The 17,263-nt window shown below is 36.9% G+C and overlaps 1 non-coding gene across 1 annotated transcript; it reads right to left on the reverse strand.

The window, feature by feature from the left end:
* Positions 1–1,453: 1,453 nt before the first annotated feature.
* Positions 1,454–1,554, reverse strand: LOC112132937 (small nucleolar RNA U13). Its single transcript, XR_002914636.1, has one exon. It is a non-coding gene; the product is annotated as a small nucleolar RNA U13 (small nucleolar RNA).
* Positions 1,555–17,263: the final 15,709 nt, after the last annotated feature.

Raw genomic sequence — 17,263 nt, forward strand, 5'->3', positions numbered from 1 at the left:
ATTAAATATAAATAGACCAAAAAATCCAGTCAAAAAAAGATTTTAAGATTTGATTAAAAAGGAAACACCAGCCATGCAGGGTGACTCATACCTGCCATTGCAGTACTTTGGGAGGCTGAGGCAGAAGGGTCACATGAGGCCAGGATTTTGAGACCAGCCTAAGAAAGCAAGACTCTGACTCTACAAAGAAAAGGAAATAGCTAACTATAGGCTGTTTACAAAAGACACATATTAAATATAAAAGACATATGTTAAATATAAATATATAAAATATATAAATTATACAATATATAAAAATATATAAAATATATAAATTATATAATATATAAATATATAAAATATATAAATATAAGTTAAAGTTAAAAGATAGAAAAAGACAAACAAGGAAATATTAATCATAAGAAAACTGGAGAGGTTCTGTTAATATAAAACAAAGTACATACAGAACATTGAGTATCACCAGAGATAAGGAGAAAAATTTCACAATGATTAATAAGTACCAATTCATCAAGAAAACATAAAACATGATCCTAAGTGTGTATGCACCTAAATACACAACTTCAAAATATACAAAACAAAAACTGAGAGAACTGAAAGAAGGAAAAAAATCCACAATTACAGTTGGAAATTTCAAAACTCATCTCTCAGGAATGAATAGAACAAGAAGGAAAGTCTAATAAGGAGACAGTCTTGAGCAACACTATCAATCAACTTGCCCAATGGACATTTACAGAAGACTGTACCCAACAACTGCAGTATACAGGTTTTCTTCAAGTACACATGGAACATTTATCAAGAGAAGCCATATGGTAAGCCAAAATCTGAGTGTTCATAAATTTTTAAATATATACGGAATATAAACATCTATTATATATAAGAATATATAATAGATATATAACTATAATATCTATATAGAATATAGACATATAATAGATTATATATGTATCTATTTTATATATATAATAGATTATCTATATCATAGATTTCGGGGGTAATGTGCAGATTCGTTACATAGGCATATTGCATAATGCTGGGGTTTGGGCTTCTAGTGAACCTATCACTGAAATAGTGAACATAGTATCCAGTAAGTAGTTTTTCCAACTCTTGCTTCCTCACTCCTTCTCTCCTTTTGGAGTCTCCGGTTTCTATTGCTTCTATCTTTATTTTCATGAGAACCTATACTTTAGTTCTCACTTGTAAGTAAGAATACGCAGTATTTAATTTTCTGTTTCTGCATTAATTCACTTAGGATTATTGTCTCCAGCTCCTTTCATGTTGCTGCAAAGGATGTGATTTTATTCATTTTTATGGCTATGTAGTATTCTATGGTGTACATGTATCACCTTTTCTTTATCCAATACACCATTGATGGACACATAAGTTGATTCCATGCCTTTGTTATTGTGAATAGTGCTGTGATAAATATATGAGTGCAAGTGCCTTTTTTTTTTTTTTTCAGGTCAGATGCTGATGTCATAACAAGATTCAGAGGGTGGCACCTCTCACACGTGTGCATGAACACCCAGCCATCACGTTCATGAACTACAAAAGGATCTGCAGGTATCTTTTTGAAAGAATAATTTATTTTCCTTTGGGTAGATACCCAATAACGGGAATTGCTGGGTTGTATAGTAGATTGATCTATTTTTAGTTCTTTGAGAAATCTTCATATTGTTTTCCGTAGGGGTTGAACTAATTTACATTCCCACCAACAGTGCATAAGTGCTCCTTTTTCTCTGCATCCTTACTAACATCTGTTATTTTTTGACTTTTTAATAATAGCCATTCTAACTGGTGTGAGATGGTATCTCCTTGTGGTTTTAATTTGCATTTCTCTGATGATTAGTGATGTTAACATTTTTTCCATATATTTGTTGGCTGCTTGTATGTTTTTTTAAGAAGTGTCTGTTCATGTCCTTTGTCCACTTTTAATGTTTATTTCTTGTTGACTTACTAAAATTTCTTATAGATTGTGGATGTTAGACCTTTGTTGGATGCATAGTTTGCAAATATTTTCTCCTATGTTGTAGGTTGCCTGTTTACTCTGTTGGTTGTTTCTTTTGCTGGGCAGAAGCTCTTTAGTTTAATTAAATCCCATTTGTCTTTTTTTGTTTTTGTTGCATTTGCTTTTAATGTCTTAGCCATAAATTCTTTGGCTAGGTCAATGTCCAGAAGAGTATTTCCTAGATTTTCTTCTAGCATTTTTATAGGTTGAGGTCTTACATTTAAGTCTTTAATCCATCTTGAGTTAATTTTTGTATATGGTGAGAAGTAGGGGTACAGTTTTATTCTTCTAAATATGGCCAGCCAATTTTCCAAGAACCATTTATTGAATAGGGTGTTGATATAGCTTGATATTTGTCTTTGCCAAAATCTCATGTTGAAATGTAATCCTAGCCAGGCATGGTGGCTCATGCCTGTAATCTCAGCACTTTGGGAGGCCAAGGCAGGTGGATCATCTGAGGTCAGGAGTTCGAGGCTTGGCAAATATACTGAAACTCTGCCTCTACTAAAAATACAAAAAAATTAGCCAGGTGGGGTGGTGTGTGCCTGTAGTCCCAGCTATTCAGGAGGCTGAGGCAGGAGAATTGCTTGAACCTGCGAGGTGGGGTTGCAGTGAGTCAAGATCCTGCCATTGCACTCCAGCATGGACGAAAGAGCGAGACTCCATCTCAAAACAAAAGAAAGAAATGTAATCCCCAGTATTGGAATTGGGGCCTGGCGAGAGGTGTTTGGGTTGTGGGGGTGGATCCCTCAAGTCCTGCTGCTTTCCTTGCTATAGTGAGTTCTCAAACTATCTGGTTGTTTAAAGCGTGTGGTACCTCTTCCCTTCTCTCTTGCTCCTACTCCTACCATATGAGATGCCTGCTCCCCCTTCACCTTCCACCATGATTGTAGCTTCCTAGGCCACTCCAGAAGCTGAGCAGATGCTTGACACCATGCTTCCTGTACAGCTTGCAGAGCTATGAGCCAATTAAACCTTGTTTCCTTATAAATTACCCTGACTCAGGTATTTGTTTATGATGATGCGAGAACAGCCTAAGACAGATGTTCTTTCTCCGTTGTTTATTTTTGCCAACTTTATTGCAGATCAGTTGATTGTAGGTGTATGGCTTTATTTCTGAGTTCTCTATTCTGTTTTATTGGTCTATGTGTCTATTTTTGTACCAGTACCATGCTCTTTGGATTACTCTAGCCTTCTAATGTAGTTTTAAGTCTGGTAATGTTATGCTTCTGGCTTTATTCTTTTTGCTTAGGATTGCTTTGGCTATTTGGGCTCTTTTTGGTTCCATACAAATTTTAGACCAGTTTTTTCTAGTTCTGTGAAAAATGACATTGGCAATTTGATAGAAATTGCTTTAAATCTGTAATTTACTTTGGCAAGTATGACATTTTAATGACATTGATTCTTCCACTCCATAAGCATGGAATGTTTTTCCATTTGTTTATGTTGTTTCTGATTTCTTTCAGCAGTGTTTTGTAGTTCTCCTTGTAGAGATCTTTTACCTCCTTGGTTAAATGTATTCCTAGGTATTGTGTGTGTGTGTGTGTGTGTGTGTGTGTGTGTGTGTGTGTGTATCCATTGTAAATGCGATTGATATCTTAATTTGTTTCTTAGTTTAAATGTTATTGGTGTATAGAAATGCTACTTATTTTGTAGGTTGATTTTGTATCTTAAAACTACTGAATTCATTTATCAGGTCTAGGATTCTTTTGGAGAAAATTAGGGCTTTCTAGGTATAGGATCTTGTCATCAGCAAACAGAGAAGATTTGTCTTCCTCTTTTCATATTTTGGTGTCTTTTATTTTTTTCTTTTGTCTAATTGCTCTGGCTAGGACTTCTAGTACTATGTTGAATAGGAGTTGTGAGAGTAGATAACCTTATTTTGTTGTAATTCTTAGGGGGAATGCTTTTAACTTTCGCCTGTTCAGCATGATGTTGGCTGTGGGTCTGTCATATATGGCTCTTATTATTTTGAGGTATGTTCCTTCAATGCCTAGTTTGTTGAGGATTTTTATCATGAAGGGACATTGGATTTTATTGAATGCTTTTTTTTTCTAGGCCCATTGAGATCATATAGTTTTTTATTTTAATTCTATTTATGTGGTGAGTCACATTTATTGATTTGCATGTGTTGAACCATTCTTGAGTCCCATGAATAAAAACCACTTGACTGTGATAAATTATCTTTTTGATGTGCTGTTGGATTCAGTTTACTAGTATTGTTTTGAGCATTTTTATGCCTATGTTCATCAGGGATATGGGCCTGTAGTTTTCTTTTTTGGTTGTGTCTTTGCCAGATTTTGATATCAGGATAATATTGGTTTAATAAAATGAGTTAGGGAAGAATCCCTCCCCTTCAATTTTTTGGAGTAGTTTCAATAAGATTGATACCAGCTGTTCTTTGAAAGTCTGGTAGAATTTGGTGGTGTATCTATTTGATCCAGGGCTTTTTTTTTGATGGTAGATTTTTTATTGCTGATTTACTTTCATAACTTGTTATTGGTCTGTTCAGGATTTCAATTTATTGGTGGTTCAATCTTGGGAGGTTGTGTTTCCAGGAATTTATTTCTATTTCCTCTAGGTTTTCTAGTTTATGTGCATAGACATGTTGATAGTAGTCTTTGAGGGTTTTTGTATTTCTGTGTTATCAGTTGCAATGTCACCTTTGTCATTTCTGATTGTGCTTATTTGAATCTTCTCTTCTTCCTCCTTAGTTAATCTAGCTGGAAGTCTATTAATTTTGTTTATCCTTTCAAAGAACCAATTTTGAAAGGTTCTTTGATCATTTGTATGGTTTTTTCGTTGATCGTTTGTATGTTTTTTTTTTGTTTGTTTTTGGTCTCAGATTCATTTAGTTCAGCTCTAATCTTTGTTATGTCTTTTCTTCTGCTAGCTTTGAATTAGGTTTATTCTTGCTTTTCTGTTTCCTTTAGGTGCAACATTAGATTGTTAATTTGGGATTATTCTATCTTTTTAATGTAGGAATTTAGTGTTATAAACTTTCCTCTTACACTGCTTTTGCTGTATCCCAGAGGTTTTGGTATGTTGTGCCTGTCTTCTTGTTGGTTTCAATTTTTTAAATTTCTGCCTTAATTTCATTGTTTATTCAAAAGTCATTCAGGAGCAAGTTGTTTAGTTTCCATGTACTTATGTCATTTTGAGAGTTTCTATTGGCACTGATTTCTAATTTTATTTCACTGTGGTCCAAGAAAATGTTTGATATGATTTTCATATGTTTGAATTTATTGAGACTTGCCTTATGACCAAGAATGTGGTCAATTTTAGAAAATGTTCCATATGCAGATGAGAAAAATGCATTTTCTGTGGTTGTTAGGTGAAATATTCTGTGTATGTTTATTAGGTCTATTTGATCAAGGGTCTGATTAAAGTCCAGGGTTTCTTTGTTGATTTTCTGCTTTGATGATCTGTCTAGTGCTGTTAGTGGAGTGCTGAAGTTCCCTACTATTATTGTATAGCTGTCTATCTTTTTTTTTGATAGGTCTAGTATCCTTTTTTTTTTTTTAATGTTCCGGGATACATGTGCAGAACGTACAGGTTTGTTACATAGGTAAATGTGTGCCATGGTGGTTTGCTGTACCTATCAACCTAGGTATTAAGCCTATTAAGCCTTGCATCCATTACCTATTTGCCCTGATGCTCTCTCTCCCTCCCCTCGCCCAGCCAACAGGCCCTGGTGCATGTTGTTTTCCTCCCTGTGGCCATGTGTTCTCATTGTTCAGCTCACACTTATGAGTGAGAACATGCACTGTTTGGTTTTCTGTTCCTGTGTTAGTTTGCTGAAGATGATGGCTTCCAGTTTCATCCATGTCCCTGCAAAGAACACGATCTCATTCCCTTTTATGGCTGCATAGTATTCCATGGTGCATATATACCACATTTTTTTAATCCAGTCTATGATTGATGGGCATTTGGGTTGATTCCATGTCTTTGCTCTTGTGAATAGTGTTGTGGTAAACACATGTATGCATGTATCTTTATAATAAAATGACTTATATTCCTTTGGGTATATACCCAGTAATGGGATTGCTGGGTCAAATGGTATTTCTGGTTAAAGATCCTTGAGGAATTACCACATTGTCTTCCACAATGGTTGAACTAATTTACATTCCCAAGAACAGTGTAAAAGTGTTCCTATTTCTCCACAGCCTCACCGGCATCTGTTGTTTCTTGACTTTTTAATAATCGCCCTTCTGACTGGCATGAGATGGTATCTCATTGTGGTTTTGATTTGCTTTTCTTTAATGATCAGCGATGTTGTGCTTTTTTTAATATGTTTGTTGACCGCATAAATGTCTTCTTTGGAGAAGTGACTGTTCATATCCTTTGCCCACTTTTTGATGGGGTTATTTGTTTTTTTCTTGTAAATTTTTAAAGTTTCTTGTAAATTCTGGATATTACACTGTTGTCAGATAGAGAGATGGCAAAAATTTTCTCCCATTCTTTAGGTTGCCTGTTCTCTCTGATGATAGTTTCTTTTGCTGTGCAGAAGCTCTTTAGTTTAATTATATCCCATTTGTCAATTTTAGCTTTTGTTGCAATTGCTTTTGGTGATTTCATTATAAAATTTTTGCCCATGCGTATGTCCTGAATGGTTTTGCCTAGGTTTTCTTCTATGGTTTTTATGGTTTTAGGTTTTACATTTAAGTTTTTAATCCATTTTGGGTTAATTTTACATCAGGTTTAAGGAAGGGGTCCAGTTTCAGTTTTCTGCATATTGTTAGCCAGTTTTCCTGTACCATTTATTAAATAGGGAATCCTTTCCCCATTGCTTGTTTTTGTCAGGTTTGTCAAAAATCAGATGGTTGTAGATGTGTGGTCTTATTTCTGATGTCTCTATTCTTTTCCATTGGTTTGTATGTCTGTTTTGGTACCATGCTGTTTTGGTTACCATAGCCTTGTGGTATAGTTTGAAGTCAGGTAGCGTGTTCCCTCCAGCTTTATTCTTTTTGCTTAGGATTGACTTGGCTATACAAGCTCTTTTTTGGTTCCGTATGAATGTTAAAGTAGTTTTTTCTAATTCTGTGAAGAATGCCTTTGGTATTTTGATGGGAATAGCATTGAATCTATAAATTACTTTGGTCAGTGTGGCCATTTTTGCAATATTGATTCTTCCTATCCATGAGGATGGAATGTTTTTCCATTTGTTTTTGGCCTCTCTTATTTCCTTGAGCAATGGTTTGTAGATGAATTTTCTTAGGGTTTGCTTGTCTGGGAAATACTTTATTTCTTCTTTGTTTTGAAGCTTAGTTTGGCAGAATATGAAATTCTTGGCTGGCATTTTTTTATTTAAGGAGGCTAAAAATAGGCTCGTTATCTCTTCTGGTTTGTAAGATTTCTGCTGAGAAGTCTGCTGTTAGTCTTATAAGGGATTTCCTTTATTCCTAATTTGCTTCTTTTCTCCAGCTGCCCTTAAGACTTTTTTCTTTTGCATTCACCTTGGAGAGTTCAATGATGATATGCCTTGGGGATGGCCATCTTGTATAGTATCATTCAGGTTTTCTCTGAATTTCTTGTATCTGGATGCCAGCCTCTCTAGAAAGATTAGAGAAATTTTCCTGAATTATCACCTAAAACATGTTTTCCAAGTTGCTTGTTTTTTCTTCTCCTCTCTCAGGAATGCCAATAAGTCATAGGTTTGGTCACTTTACATAATCACATATTTCTTGAAAGCTTTGTTGATTTTTTAAAAATTATTTTTTCTTTATTTTTGTCTGGCTGGGTTAATTGAGAAGATTTGCCCTGAAGCTCTGAAATTCTTTGTTTTGCTTGTTCTATTCGATTGTTAAAGCTTCTAACTATATTTTGAAATTCCTTTAGTGAATTTTTCTTTTTTTATATATTAATTTTTTTAGTTTTTAATTTTTTTATTTTCTTTTTAGTGCAGAGATGAGGTCTCACTATATTGCCCAGACTGGTCTCAAGCTCTTGTACTCAAACAACCATCACACCTTGGCCTCCCAAAGTGTTGAGATTATAGGCGTTAGCCACCACACCTGGCTCCTTTAGTGAATTTTTCAATTGCAGGAGTTCTACTTGGTTTTTTTCTTAATATAACTATCTCACCTTTCATACCCTGAGTAGTTTTTTTGTTTGTTTGTTTCTTTGTATTGGGTTTCAACTTGGATTTTGTTGGGTTTTCTTGCAATCCATATTTTGAATTCTTTATCTGTCATTTCAAAGTTTTCAATTTGGTTAAGATCTATTGTTAGAGAGCTGATGTGATCCTTTGGAGGTGTCAAGACACTCTGGCTTTTGGTACAGCTGGAGTTCTTGCATTTATTCTTTCTCATCTGAGGGAGCTGTAACTTCTTAATTTTGAGTTTGGATGACACTTTTTAATTTTTAATTTGTTTTCCTTTAGTGTATGAATGTGATGTATAATTATTCGGCGTTGTTTCTGGGTGCTTTCAGGGGACTGAGGCATTGTATGGGTTCCTTGGTTGTGGATAGCTTCTGTGTGGTGTTTTTATCATATGCTACTTTTTGTAGTGATGTATTGAATGTATGAGCCAACACACTACATCTTGTGGGGCTGAGGTTGCAGAGGTGTCAGGAAGTTTATCTCATTGACTAGTACTAAGCCTTTCTGGTAGCAGGTTTTTAATTTTGGTGGTTCAGTTCAGGCTGAAGACCAGTAGGAGGTGCTTAAGAGTAAGAGCCCGCTGACCCTCAGGTAGGCTGATGTCTGGTGGAAACGACTATCCTGATGGAGGAAGCAGGGGGCAGAGGTGGGAAGAGAGTGTTGGGATGTGCTGAGGTCTTGGGGAAAGCAGTGGGAGTGGGGGATGTGTGCACCAGCTCCTTTTCCTGAGCTAGAAGTAATGAGACCCCCTCTGAGGGCAACCACAAAAATGGGCTCGGGGCAGGGCCTCTTCCCCCAGTCAGGTCCAGGGCAGGCAACTCCACAATTTGTCTGTCTTCCATTGTGAGAATCCTGCCACTGTGTGTAGGCAGCGGAAGTTGGCCCTTGCCCTCTCTGTAAACCCAAGCATCTTGAGATCACCTTCAACAGAGTGGAGCAACCAAGAAAAGAGCCAAAAACACTCTGTGAGTATACACACTGCTCCCTAGAAGGAAGATCCACTACTGTGTCCATAACAGTGTACAGGGGAGTGGGAGATGACCCCCTCTCCATGCCTGTTCCCGGGCGATGGGTGTTGCCACATTTAGTGGTTGGTGCTGTGCCTTCCTTTTCTTTGTTCTGAGGAGGTTTTAGTGGGCTGTACTCCCCCGTCCTTATGGGTGGCCCATACCCAGGGTTAGGTCTGCATGGGTCTCACAGCTTCCCAGGAACCCGCCAGTTCCCTGTGCTTGCCGGAGTTAGAGTGGAATATGTTTTTGTCCATAATGGAATTAAATTGGAAACCACAACAGAAATATGTATGGAAAATCTTCAATAATTTGAAATTAAACAACATATTTTTAAATACGAAATATGTCAAATAAGAAAACATAAAGGAAGTCAGCAAATATTTTGAACTTAATCATAATGAAAATACAACAGATCAAAATTTCAGGGATGTAGTCAAAATAGTTCTTATGGGGAAATTTATCGTTCTTATGGGAGAAGGTTTAAAAGCAATGTATGTTTACTTCTTAAGAACTTAGAAGAAAGAAGAGCAGATTGAAGCCATAATAAACAGAAGGAAGAACATAGAAAAGATAAAAACAGAAATCAACTAAATAGAAAGAGAACAAATAATATAGAAAATTAATAAAAAGCAAAGGTACTACTATGAAAAGATTAATAAGATTAATATACCTCAAGCACATAGCCTTGCTTGATTACAAAGAGAAGAAAAGAAAAAACACAAATTACTAACATTGGAACACTATTTTATTATCTACAGACATTTAAAAAATCTTAATACCTTAATGCCAGTAAATTAAGTAATTTAGACAAAACTGGCAAATTTTTTGAGATACAAATTACCAAAACTAATTAGAAAACAAGAAAAAATATAAATAGCCCAATATCTATTAATGAAATTAAAAGTTACTGAAAAGATTTCCAAAAAGAAAATTTCAAGTCTATATGACTTTACTCATCAATTTCATTAAATGTTTAGAGAAGAAATGAGATTGTTTTATAACAGATTCTCTAGAAAAAAGAAGAGACAGGACTTCTCAACACATATTATGATAATCTTGTTTCCAAAATCAGACACATTATAAGAAAACCACAAACCAATATCTCTTATAAATGTAGACATGAATTTCCTTAAAAGTACATCATTAAATAAAATCAAACAAATCTTAAAAAGAATAATATATCAAAACCAAGTGGGGCTTATCTTCATCATCTTAGTCAGTACTTTGTCCATAATGAAGAGAGATTTATTTTTTTGTAATTCTTAAGGCTGGGAAGTCCAAGACTGGAGTGGGGTGGGGTTGGGGGGGTGGGCAGCTACATCTTGCAAAGGCCTTTGTGCTGCATCATCCCATGGTAGAAGGTGAAGGGCAAGAGAGGGAGAAAAAGACAGGGCCAAACTCAACCTTTTATAATAAACCTACTCCCAAGATAACAGCCTTAGTCCATTCATGAAGGCTCCACCCTCATGGCCTAATCACCTCTTAAAGGTCCCACCTCTTAACCCTGTTGCATTAGGGATTTAGTTTCCAACACATGCTTTGGGGGAGAAAATCAAAATGTCCACTTTGCTTGTATTCAGAGTTGAATTGGAGTTTCTAAGCAGTGTCTAAAAACAAGAAGAAGGAGGAGAAAGAGGATAGGAAAGGGAGGAAGTGGGAGAGGGGAGAAGAGAGAGAAAGAAAAAAAGAAAGAAAGAGGCCAAGCATACAGATTGAAAAAGAAGACTTGGCAGGGTGCAGTGGCTCACGCTTGTAATCCTAGAGATCTGGGAGGCCAAGGCAGGTGGATAGCTTGAGTCCAGGAGTTCAAGACCAGCCTGGGCACCATGGCAAAACCTTATCTCTACAAAAATAAAATTAAAAAAATTAGCTGGGCGTGGTGGCACATACCTGTGATCCCAGCTACAGTGAGCCAAGATCATGCCATTGCACTCTAGTCTGAGTGACAGAGTGAGATCTTGTCTCAAAAAAAAAAAAAAAAAAGAAGAAAGAAAGAAGAAAGAAAGAAAAAGAAAAGAAAGAAAAAGAAAGAAAGGAAATAAAGAAAAAGAAAAACAAGAGTTAAACTATCTTTATTGGCAAATGGAGAGAATCCTAAATAATCCTTTGAAAGTACAAAAGCTAATAATAAAGTTAGCAAGGTTGCAGGATACATGATCAATAGAAAAACCAATTGTATTTCCATACAAAACAATTTAAAATAAAATTTTAAAATTAAAGCATTTTAAATTAGAGAAAATTTATTTACAACAATATTTTCAAAGCATAAAATCCTTAGGGATAAATGTAATGCAGTATGTGCACACCTCTATACTGAAAACTACAAAATATTCCTGAGAGAAATTTTAAAAGACTTAAGTGAATGGCATGGCATCCCATGCTCATTATTTGAAAGGCTAAATGTTGTTAAAATATTAATTCTCCTCAAATTAATCTATAGAATCAATTTAATCCCAATCAAAATCCCAGAATGCTTTTTTGCATAAATTAATAAGCTAAATTTAAAATGTATACGGAAATGCAAAGAACCTTAAATAACCAAAACAATTTTATAAGAGAAGATAAACTTTGGAAGGCAGATACTACCTTATTTTAAAACTTATTAAAAGCTATGATAATCAAAACAGTGTGGTATTAGGGAAAGACAGACAAATAGATTCATGGAATAGAACAGAGAGTACAGAAATAGACCCACATGTATACGGTGAGTTGATATTTTACTAAAGCGCCAAAGAAATCTAATGAAGAAAGACATTCTTTTAAACACATGGTGCTGCAAAAACTGGCTCCCTGTAGATAATAAAATAAACTTCAATCCATAGCTTACATCATACTATAGTACTAACCTGAGATAGATTATAAACATAAAAGCTAAAACTACAAAACTTTTAGTAGAATATATTTGTGATCCTAGTGTAAGCACAACTTTCTTAGAAAAAGCCATTAAGGAAAATGAATAGTCAAACTAAATTGAGAGAATATATATATATATATATGTATATATATATATGTATATATATATATGTATATATATATATGTATATATATATATATACCACACACACACATATATATATCTGACTTCTATTATATATAGTTATAGGTAAACAATTTTTATACTTCAATAATATAAAGACTTTACAGTTATGCCTTGTAACTCTTATGATATTTTTTAGTTGACAAAGTACTTTTCTACCAATGTTTTTATGTGGACTTTTCAACATTACCCCATGAGATTAAACAGTATTAGGATTATTTTTCTAATCTTACAAATGTAAAAACGAAGCTCAGAAATGTGTGTTTTCCAACAGAACTAGAACTAAATCCGAGTCTTTGAGGCACCCAGTTCATCATCATTGCCATCACACTGGCTGGTATGCCTCGCTTAGTTGATTTCTGATATGCCTCTCCTTATGGACTGACTCCTCAGGCTTGCCTCTCAATTAGAACAGCCCTGGCACAACACTAACCCCTTACCTTGCCAAACTCCAGCTCCGAGCTTCTTGTCTTTCCAATTCCAGATTACAGCATTAAACTCTGGTTGAGCCTGAATGATCCCATATAGTCCTTCCCAGGTAAAATATTCGTTAGTTGATGGTTTCTTAATCACAGCTCAGCTGCCTCCTTGGGTTATTTATCCGATTCTGGGCATGTCACAAAAAGAATGTTGTTGAAAGGCAATGTAATAAGTATGCATCAATCCTGCAGCCTTTCTTATTAAGAAATTTCAAGAGGGTCCACCTTCTGGAAGGAAGCAGCACTTTGCTACAGAGGCAAACACATCCCACGGCATTTTATGAACCCCTTCTGAAGGGAATGGAGAGACAGCTCATGTTAGTGACAGATCAGTCGCAGGCAGTAAGAGGGCAACAGGGAGTCAGACTGTTACCTATTAACGTTATTACTATTGCTGTTGTCATTATTATGATTATATTACGCATTCACTTAATGGTAACAATACGGCCTGGACCCAAAAGAAGGCTCAAAAAAAAAGATGTAATCTCTTCCCAGAGGCCTCATTTTTAAGTCAGACATGTTTCCGGTAATCCATTGTCACAGTCCTCTGGTGCCGCCTGTTTGGGTATCTGTCTGTGTGCTCTGACTAGCCTGGTCAGATAAATGTCAATAAATTGTGCGCACAGAGGAATTTTCTCTCTCATGTATGCTTTACTTTTGATAAAGCAGGGCCTATTCTGAAGATAACATGACAGATTTATTGACATAATCATGCATATACTTCCATCTTCTCAAATAGGTCTTGGAGAACCTAATAAAACGCCTGGGGTTGAAACTGACCTCAGAGATCCAACTACATAGAGCTCAAATTCTGCCCTTCAGTCGCCATCCAGCTTATGCTTGAATGCCCCTAATGTTGGAGAACACAGCACCTCCTGAAACAGTCCATTCCATTCTTAGACAGCTCTTCCTTTTATTAGTTCTTAAGTATCTGCCGAGTCACCTCCCTTCTCTTTTCAGAGACAGGCATTCTCCAATCTGTATAGGAAAACAGCTTTCTCCTATCTTTGCCCATGGCTTTGCCCTCACTGGAGTTCTCCCTAGCACTGGGGAGTTCTCCTATTGCTATGGTTTTTCCATGGCTGCCCTGCAAATCCTCTGGGCATCACCTGGAGCTCATGCTCCAGTAAAGGGGCTGTTGCTTAATAAGCCTCCCCAAAATGTAGTGGCTTAAAACAATGATCCATTATTTGTTATGATCTGAAGTGTTGGCTGGGGAGTCTGCTCTGCTGGTTTCACCTGGGATCCCTGGTAGGGCTGCATTCAGTTGGAAAGCTTGGCTAGGCTAGAAGAGGCAACATGGCCTGAGTGTCAGGTATTGCAGTTGGTGCTGACAGTGACTAGGACTCCTTGGTTCTCCTGCAAGTGGCTGCTCGTTCTTCCCTAGGCTCAATTGCCATTCTGACATGGTCTCTGGGTAGCTTTCCAAGGTGGCAAACATGGAGCTTACAAGGCCTCTTAAGGCCTAACCTCGAAAATAGCACATTATTTCTGACACATTCTATTGGTTAAAGCCAATCACAAAGCCAGCCGAGCTTTGGGGTGGGGATATCGACTCCATGTCTTAATGGAGTGTGGCATGTTTTTCGTTTTCGTTCTACCAATGCCCTGTCTGCTAGAAAACACGGAAGATTGAAAGTACGGGTGGAGCACAAGGGCTTCCTCCTTCTCTTTTTTCACTCTGTTTCTTCATTTTCTTAACACCAGTCTCTCTGGGTATATGGTGTCATGCAAATTTCTTTTCTAAGGAGTTTCAATTATCTTGAAAGAGAATTATTACATAAAAAGGAAGAGAGCATGGTTGTAAAAAATGTAAACATTGCTTTGAATCTCAAAAATGAAGGCACTTAAAGACCTGTGAGGGGGTCCTCTGTGGCCATTTTACCAAATCTCAGTCTGGTTCTTCTGTCCTCAGGTTCAATAATTTCTGCTTCTTTCATACCAAGGGCCTCATTGTTCAAGGGCCTCTATCCAAATTTCCACCCCCTCCACTTCCTTCTAGGAAGCCTTACCTCTTTACAAAGGATGAGATTCCCCTTACTCAGATTCTTTATCTTTTCCAGATATAAAAAGGGTTTAAGATTGAAGCATGTGATCTTAGCACCCCAAGCCTTCACTGATGTTGGTCATCAGCCAAATTTCAGACAGGCAGGCACAAAATTCCTGGGGCAAAGTGAGCAGAGTGTCCCATTCTAGAGTTTTTTATTTGATGGCATCTTGTGAAAGCTGAGGCTGTCAGTTATTCTTTCCTGGAACCTATTAAAATAAGATCAGCTCCCAAGAACAAACGACAGGTGTGTGTGTGTGTGTGTGTTTGTGTGTATGTGTGTGCATGTACATGTGTGCACATGTGTGAATAGGTTTAGGAGTGGGTGTTGAGGATGGTTCAGGTAGAGTGGATTTTTATCAATTAAGAATGGAGTCAATTTGTCAATTGAAAATGGAGTTAGTGAAGCTCCCAATATTGAGTAAGAAGTGTCTGGCTTCTTTTCTACTCAGCTTTGATCTCTGATGGAATCATAAAAGTCTCATGCTGCAGACTGGATTCAGTGGTTTCCAACCCCAACCACACATATGCATACACAGACACACACATATCTGAAGGGATGTCCTGACTCTTTTTACTATGTAAAAAGGGGAAATCTACCTTCTTATAATCTCCACCCACCTGTAATAATTTTCTGCTGCAGACACACAGATAAGGTCTAATTCATCTTTTTATGAGAGGCTTTTGTGTATTCCAAGATAATTACCACCAGGCACAGTGGTTTATACTGGTAATTCCAGCAATTCAGAAGGCTGAGGCAGGAGAATCACTTGAGGTCAGGAGATTGAGACCATCCTGGGTGACATAGTGAGACCCATATCTAAAAAAAACCAAACAAATAGAAACAAAAATAAAAGTTAGCGGGGTATGGTAATGCATGCCTGTAGTCCCAGCTACTTGGGAGGCTGAGGCAGGAGGATCACTCCTTGAGCCCAAGAGTTCGAGGCTGCAGTGAACTATGATTGTGCTGCCGCAACTGCAATCTAGCTTAAGCAACAGAGTGAGACCTCACCTCTAAAAATTAAAAAGAAAAATATAATTACTATGTACTTCTCAAGTTTTCTATTGTCCTAGCTAAACATTGAGGCTGGCTGAATACAATATTACCTGACAAATGTCATGTGATTGATGCAAAAAAAGATGAGAAAACATATTCATGTTCATACCTATTATTTTTACGCTAGATATTTCAGTAGTGCATCCAGCAGAAATTCAAATTGTTAGATATAGGACATAGATAATGGGTGGAATATGGAACATGGAATATTAAGTCATCAATTCTGCTCTATTTCTTTTTGTTTATGTGTCCAGCACAGTCAAAAAAGATAAGAAGGAAAAGACTGTGAAAGTAGGTTGTCTTAATCCATTTTACGCTGTTATGATAGGATACCACAAAGTGGGTAATTTATAAAGAAAATAAATGTATTTCTCACAGTTCTGGAGGTTGGGAAGTCCAAGAGCATGGCACCAGCATCTGGTGAGGGTCATCCCATGGCAGAAGGATGGAAAATAGAAGCAAGCATGAGAGAAAAAGATAGCACACGTTTATAACAAAGCGATTCCTTCAATATCTAACCTACCCCTGAGATGACAGCAGTAATCTATTTGTGAGGGTGGAATGCTCATGACCTAATCACCTCTTAAAGGTTCCACTTCCCAATAGTGTTACGCTGGCAGTTAAATTTCAGCATGAATTTTGGACGGTACATTCAAACTACAAGACAGATTTCATGTTCAATCTAATAATTCTCTTCCATAACTGGACAAGTCCTACAAATAAGGTTAGTATTTAATAACATTCAATAATATTTATTAAACACCTACTATACATCAGTCACTGTGCACCTGGCACCCAGAAAACCCGGCTGGGTGAATACTAGATATCACTTAAGTCATACAACTCTGTGAGGTAGAAATTATCCCAATTTTCAAGATAAAGAAATTGGAATGTGGGTAGGTTAAGTGAGTAGGCCAAATTTTTACTTCAGTAAGTATAAAGCTACCCCAGAACTTTTGTCTCCAAACTCAGTACTTCTCTTTACTCTGCTCAGTGCATGCCTGTTCTGTGCATCGGGTGGTGGGGTTAGACACAGCACAAGAGGTTTTTGCCTTTGTATTTTACCCTCTGCATGGGAGGAGGAGAATTCAGAGAGGAGGGGAATATTGAGCTGGTCCTGCAAAAACAGTGGGCAGAGGAGGCATAGGAGGGGACATCAATACAGGGAGATTTAAGAGCCAAGATATATATAGAGAAATTTGCTGGGATGGTCAGCAAATATTGGGCAGAGTGGTCTGGCTAGATGGTGAAAGACCCATATTGGGAGTGAAAGGAGGCTGGTTTGAAACTCTGTGTTAGTTTGGCTATAGTCCCTGATAGAGTGTGACTGTGAAGAGCCTTGAACAACAGATTAAGAAGCCTTGTTCCCATGGTTGGTCAGGCCCAGTGTATTGATTGGCCGCATTTCCAGAGGTCTAGATAAGCCTGCATCAAGGAAAATTCCTTTTTTGTTGCTGCTGATGTTGAGCATGTTCTGGGCTGGCCTTTTCTCACCATTGGAAAGGTAAACAACTGTAGGATTTAG

This window comes from Pongo abelii, chromosome 2 (assembly GCF_028885655.2).
Source record: "Pongo abelii isolate AG06213 chromosome 2, NHGRI_mPonAbe1-v2.0_pri, whole genome shotgun sequence".
Taxonomy (NCBI): Eukaryota; Metazoa; Chordata; class Mammalia; order Primates; family Hominidae; genus Pongo; species Pongo abelii.